The 5739-nt window shown below is 41.5% G+C and overlaps 1 non-coding gene across 1 annotated transcript; it reads left to right on the top strand.

Annotated features, from left to right (window-relative positions):
- Positions 1-3229: 3229 nt before the first annotated feature.
- On the top strand, positions 3230-3421 carry LOC126503174 (U2 spliceosomal RNA). Its single transcript, XR_007592199.1, has one exon. It is a non-coding gene; the product is annotated as a U2 spliceosomal RNA (small nuclear RNA).
- Positions 3422-5739: the final 2318 nt, after the last annotated feature.

The following is a 5739-nucleotide window of genomic DNA, read 5'->3' as shown; positions in this document are numbered from 1 at the left end:
ATCCCCCATAGTCATCATTAGGAAGGTGGCTTTGCAAACAAGTTTTCCAGAGTGTTAAACGATGCAAGATGGGGGTTAACATAAATAAAACACAAAGTTAAACAAAATAATCACTGAAAGAGATCTATGAGCTGTTAAAGGTTTCTATTACTAGTATCCAACAAAATACGATATGGTAGGTAAAATTTCCCATATCACAAATCCACTTTATAACTCATGGTTCTATGGGACTCAGTGTCCCTGAGACATAATTTGGAAGATGGTGGTGGACACATCCTACTTTGGACACTACTTCTGGAGTGACGGTGTTGTGGCTAAAACAGGCAGTTTGGTTTAGACAGCTAGAATGGGAGGTTCCAGGTTGGAAGATGAGAAACACAGTGATGCGGATGGAGTCTTAAGAGAAGGATCATAGTTGGAGGTGCAAGTATGCTGGCTGCCCAGCCATCATATGTGGGACAGTGAAGACAAGCTTGGTGGCTATGCTGGGCTTATTAAAAGAGGGGAGACTGGGAAGGGAAACCAGGGGCACATTTATATGTACCTCCACATATCAGCACTTTGTACAAAACTCAGAAGAAACTTAAATCTAACAATAGTTTGTTACATTATTTCTAATAATGTTTTACTAAATTTTAACATATTTGTGTGTAAAATTTAAATCATATTTTCCTGGTGGTTGCATTTTCCCCACAAAGTTAACCAAGAAAAGGCATTAATGTCTTTGTTTATGAAAGCATTAGCTTGGTTAATTTGAGGAGAGATGGCCTTTAGTATGCACAGAGCACAACTCCCCATGACTGTGTTATATAAATTCAAGAAAATTCTGTTCGTCTCCTAATGTGAATGCGGCCTTGAATTTTAAATGCGAGGTCTCCTATTAGTTTAATCCATGGCAACAGAAATTTTTCTCAAACCAAATAGTTCCAGAAGGATCTATTTTAGCAGCAACATCTGTGAACCATTCTAAAGAGTTGCAATAAAAAATAAAATCATATAATATCTGAAAAGAAATAAGAAGAGCCAAATTGGATTCCTCTCTGGAAAATGAGCTTCAAATTGTGTCCTAAGCCTATTAGGGGGAGAAAGGTAAAATAATATCATATTTAAATTATTTAAAAACGGAGAGCGCCAGGCAAGTATGCCACCGAGTACTAGATTTTGTTGAGGACATTTCCAATGTCAAGACCAATGTTGACATAAAAGGAGGTAGAACTAGGGAGGAAAGGGTGAAAGTTAAGCCATCTGTCCATTCTCCTGACCTTCCCCCAGTTCATTTTATAGACTTGGTCTAGGTGAGGACACCAAAGCATAACTTTTGGCCTTGTAATTTTTTTGTTTCCAAAATCTTATTGTTGTCTGCCCAGTGGATCTTGAAATCCAACCTAGAGAAATATCAAGGGCCTGACAGCTTGGGGACTGCATGGACTGCCTAGTTTGATCTCTTCTCCCATCCCCACTCCAACCCTCAACCTCAACCTCTTCCCTGCCTCTTTGCTCTGACTTTTCCTTTATTAAAAAATAATGATGCATTTTATTGGCTTAGCATATCCCAAATGCTATCACTTTTGACTGTTACCAATATAAAACATAATTAATGAAATATTTTACACACTCACTAGTAAACTTTCAAAACCCAATATATATTTTGCATGCATAGGACATTTTGATTAACACCAGTGTATTGTGAGGGCCCGGGAGTCATCTGAGGCTGGCGGCCTTCGTGTTAAGTGCTTCTGCATTTATAAAATGAGAATCTAAAGCTTTTGAGAAATAGTTTAAATAATTTTTTAAGTTTTTAATCATAATATTCCTAACATAAAATTTATCAGTTCCTCCAATTTAAGTGTGCCATTCAGTGACATTAGGTCCCTCACAACATTAATGCAGCCAATACCATGATCTATTTCCAGAGCTTTGGTCAGCCCTTGGTAACCTCTGTTCTACTTTCTGTCTGTACAGCTTTGTCATCTGTGAGCACCTCAGGGAAGGGAAGCCATAAAATACGTGTTGTTCTATATCTGGCTTATTTCATGGATTACACATCTTCAACGTTCATCCATGTTTCTCTGCTTCTTGCTTGAGAGATTCCAGTTACCTCTATACTCACCACGCACAGAGCACATCAGTGCTTCGTTCACATTTGAAGACTAACAGTATTTTCCTGAATTTATGTACCACGGTCATAATTGTCATATTGCTCACCCTGTACCTCCTTCTTGTGTTTCTTTTCATACCTGACCAATTCCAGACAGCTAAGTCTCTCCTTTTCTCCAACACTATGACATGCAGAGTTCCTACCACGAACCTTGTTCCAAGGTGTGTCACAGTTGTATAGGGCAGCTCTGGGAGGTGGCAGAAAGATTCACACAGCCGTGAGTCCAGCAGCCCTCAGTTTCGAATACTGTCTCTGTGTCTTATTAGCTAAGTTGTCTCTGTAAATTCTTTAAACCTGGCTGATCCTCAGATTCCTTATCTCTAAGAGGAAGACAGGCCCTCGTGTGCAGCGTTCCTCGGCGCTCTCTTTGGCACAGAAGCCTCGGCAGACACCAGTCCCATTTTTAGTGGACCTTAATCCCAAGCTTGCTTTCCAAATAAGTATATATCACTGCCAAAGGCTAGAGAAAAAAATGACTTATGTTATCCAACTGTTAAGTCAATGAGATAAGTAATACGTAAGTAACAGTACACTTCCTAGCATGAAGGGCCTTAGTAAATGGCTCATCTGTTGTTATTGTTTAGAAGTATAAACTTCAAGAAGAAATGCTTTATGTATGATTCATCTTTGGATTTCTGCCAGTGTTCAGCAGTGTTTAGTTGATGTGCATTAAGTGCTCATGGTATATGATTCTCCAAAGGGCTGGATGAGACTTCTGAGGTAGGAAATCTTAATCCCAGCTACCCAAACTTGGGTGTAATGGTAGCATTTTCTCCCTGCTCCCTTTCTTTTCTGTTCAATTTTGTTTTTGAGACAGAGTTTCTTTGTGTAGTCGTGGCTTTCTTGGAACACACTCTGTAGACCAGGTTGGCCTTGAAATCAGAGATTTGCCTGCCTCTGTCAAGTGCTGGGATTAAAGGCGTATACCACCACATCCAAGTGGTAGCGTTTATTTCTGAGAGAGTTAAAATGAAGAAGTACGGGTAAGCTTAACAACCAAAGTGGCAAACAGAGCAGGACCCAGGAGAGAACAAGGGCTGGAGCTACCTTTGGGGAAAATGAAGTGCATGCTTGACTTCTTGGCCTTTTGGCTGTGATCAAGTGTATTATTTGTTCTTATCAATTTATCATGCATTATGTCCTCCTCGGTCCAAGGATGAAAACAAAACTTAAATGGTTTTTGGAGAAGAACGATGGAATGGAGCATGTCCATTCCACTGGTTGATCTGGCAATGTGGTTTCTCCTCATATGATACACACCCTCGGTGACCTTAAAAACAAGCAAGTAAATAAAGGATGCAAAACATAATTCTTTAGAACCAGTTTCATGGTGGCTAGGCACAAAGTGCAGTTGTGTGAGGTACAGCCACATCGTTGTGAACATCATCCTGGAGTTCTCAGATGCTATCCTGGCCAAACAATAGCTTTCTGCACTCTGTACCCGGCCGTTGGCCACTGCCCTTTGATGTTCTCGTTATAAGGAGAAAGTTTCTTAAAAGGAAAGAAGATGGACTTTCAGTGATGAGCACTCCACCCTTCATTACCGCAGAAGGTTAAAACAGACAGGAAGCAGAGGCATCGTGGCACACGCAGCCCATCACATGCTGAGTAAATGAGACTGAAACTCTAGACAGGCGGCTCCTCGGCTGGGAAGCCAGCAATGAGTGTCAAGTCCTGTCTAGGAAGCGAGGGGAGGAGCAGTTTCGGAAGTCCCGGTCAGCCTCTGGGTATTAGAAGAGACACAGGCCAAGAAGTGAATTAAGGGAGGTGTCAGATCCACAGTCCAAGGGCAACTAGGAGACACCAATCAGAAGACAGAGAAAATGGAGGAAAAGGATGGAGAAAGAAAGGGCAGTAAACACAAGTCTCACTCACATATACATCTGACTCTCGTGGGCATGTTTTAATGGCCTATGGGAGGCTTCCTGCATCACGCTAGAAAAGACAGACACCATGCTCCAGGTAGACAAAGGAGGAAGCAGATGAAGGAGGAAGCCTTTATGCCTCCCCTGGATCAGCTGGCACGTCGAAGAACTCAGACTCATAAATCTCTCTGCCTGATTTCATCAGTGTAAAGCTATGTCTTGGGAGGAGAGAAAAAGAGATATTGAAACACATGAAACATAAGAGGATTTGTCAAGATCCCATCCGCTTTCAGATGAGCCTGCTGGGAAGAAAGGTGCCTAAGGAAAACAAAAAGGAAAAACCAAAACCCCCAAACTTTTCAACTTAAAGTCATTAATCCCAGTGTGTCGTCCATCTCCACCCATTCTTTTTATAAATGACCTTTGGCTGGACCAGTCCACCGGCCTTTGGCTCCCCTTAGGACCAATTTTCTTATAATTTTCAGGTCTTTGTATATCAGGCAGATTCATTGAATAAAACCAGATATTTTTCTTATCCTTTCTATGGTGACTCTCAAACTTGTTCCATAATCTTGTTCAAAGTCAAGTCTCTCTGGAGCACATATCTGAAAACTAAGATTAACCCAATGAACAAAGCCAAATGAACTTTAATAAATCATTTAGCTACTATAAAAAAATCAATTCTTTGACTACAAAGGACTGCACAACACAGTACCTGCCTCCACAGCACAGCTGCATTATGGGTCACACCTGTAGGCACACAGGTAAGACAGTAGAGCCTCTGGCGATGCAGGCTGAGCAGGCAGTTGAAAAAGGGCCCTGTTATTTCTACAGTGAGACCAAGGAGGCAGTGATGTATGAGCATCTGTGGGTCCTTTGTTCTCGGACCTCACATTCCAACCTGGAATAGGAACTGCAGCTCTCACGTGGACTAAAGAATGACAAGCATGGTGAGACCCCACGCATCAGAAGTTAGAGGGCAATGATTGATAAACATTAATGTGGTGATGACAGGGTTAGAGAAGAAACACCCAGAGTGGGAAACCTAACTTTGTTTTGCTCTTTTTTAACTGGGCAAACAAACATACATGATCCCTAGTGTCACAACCCTAGCTTCTGCTGTTTCCCACTGTCAGCATCATGGTCCTCGTGATGTGGAGCCTCGGGACCAATCTGGGCCTTTGAACTGGTCATCTTCCCACTTCTCTGCATGGACTCATCTTTTTCCCTGCCTAATATCCTCTGGTGCCTGAGTTTTCTGTTTATTATCCAATTAATTTTGACAATTTTTGTTTATTTACTTATTTATTTTAATAATGGCTTGCGGGCATATAGTCAAGACGTAACTACATCTCTTCTAAGGCTGTAGGAAGAATCCATCTTCTTGCCTTTCCCAGCTTCTAGAGAGTGATGCATTTTTTAGCTTATAGCCTTCTTCCACAGTCTCTAAGCCCAGCGATACTGTACCTCCTGGCCCCTACCCAACAGCTGCTTTTCTTTTTCTGGTCACGGTTGAAAAAGGCTCTCCATTTTTAAGGATTCACATAACCCTAGAATAACTTATATAACTTAGGACAACCTCCCCATTCTCAAAACTATGTCTGCAAAAGTTGTTTTGCCATGTGAAGTAGCTTATTCATGGGTCCTTAGGATTGGAGTGTGGATGCCTTTGAAGGCTTTTATTCTGCCTTGAGATTCTAGAGCTTCAGCTTTTCT

The sequence above is a fragment of the Alexandromys fortis genome, unplaced genomic scaffold, assembly GCF_014885135.2.
Source record: "Alexandromys fortis isolate MF-2015 unplaced genomic scaffold, M_Fortis_MF-2015_v1.1 scaffold_43, whole genome shotgun sequence".
NCBI lineage: Eukaryota > Metazoa > Chordata > Mammalia > Rodentia > Cricetidae > Alexandromys > Alexandromys fortis.
The sequence above is the reverse complement of the archived record's forward strand: the minus strand, read 5'-3'. Positions and strand labels throughout refer to the sequence as shown.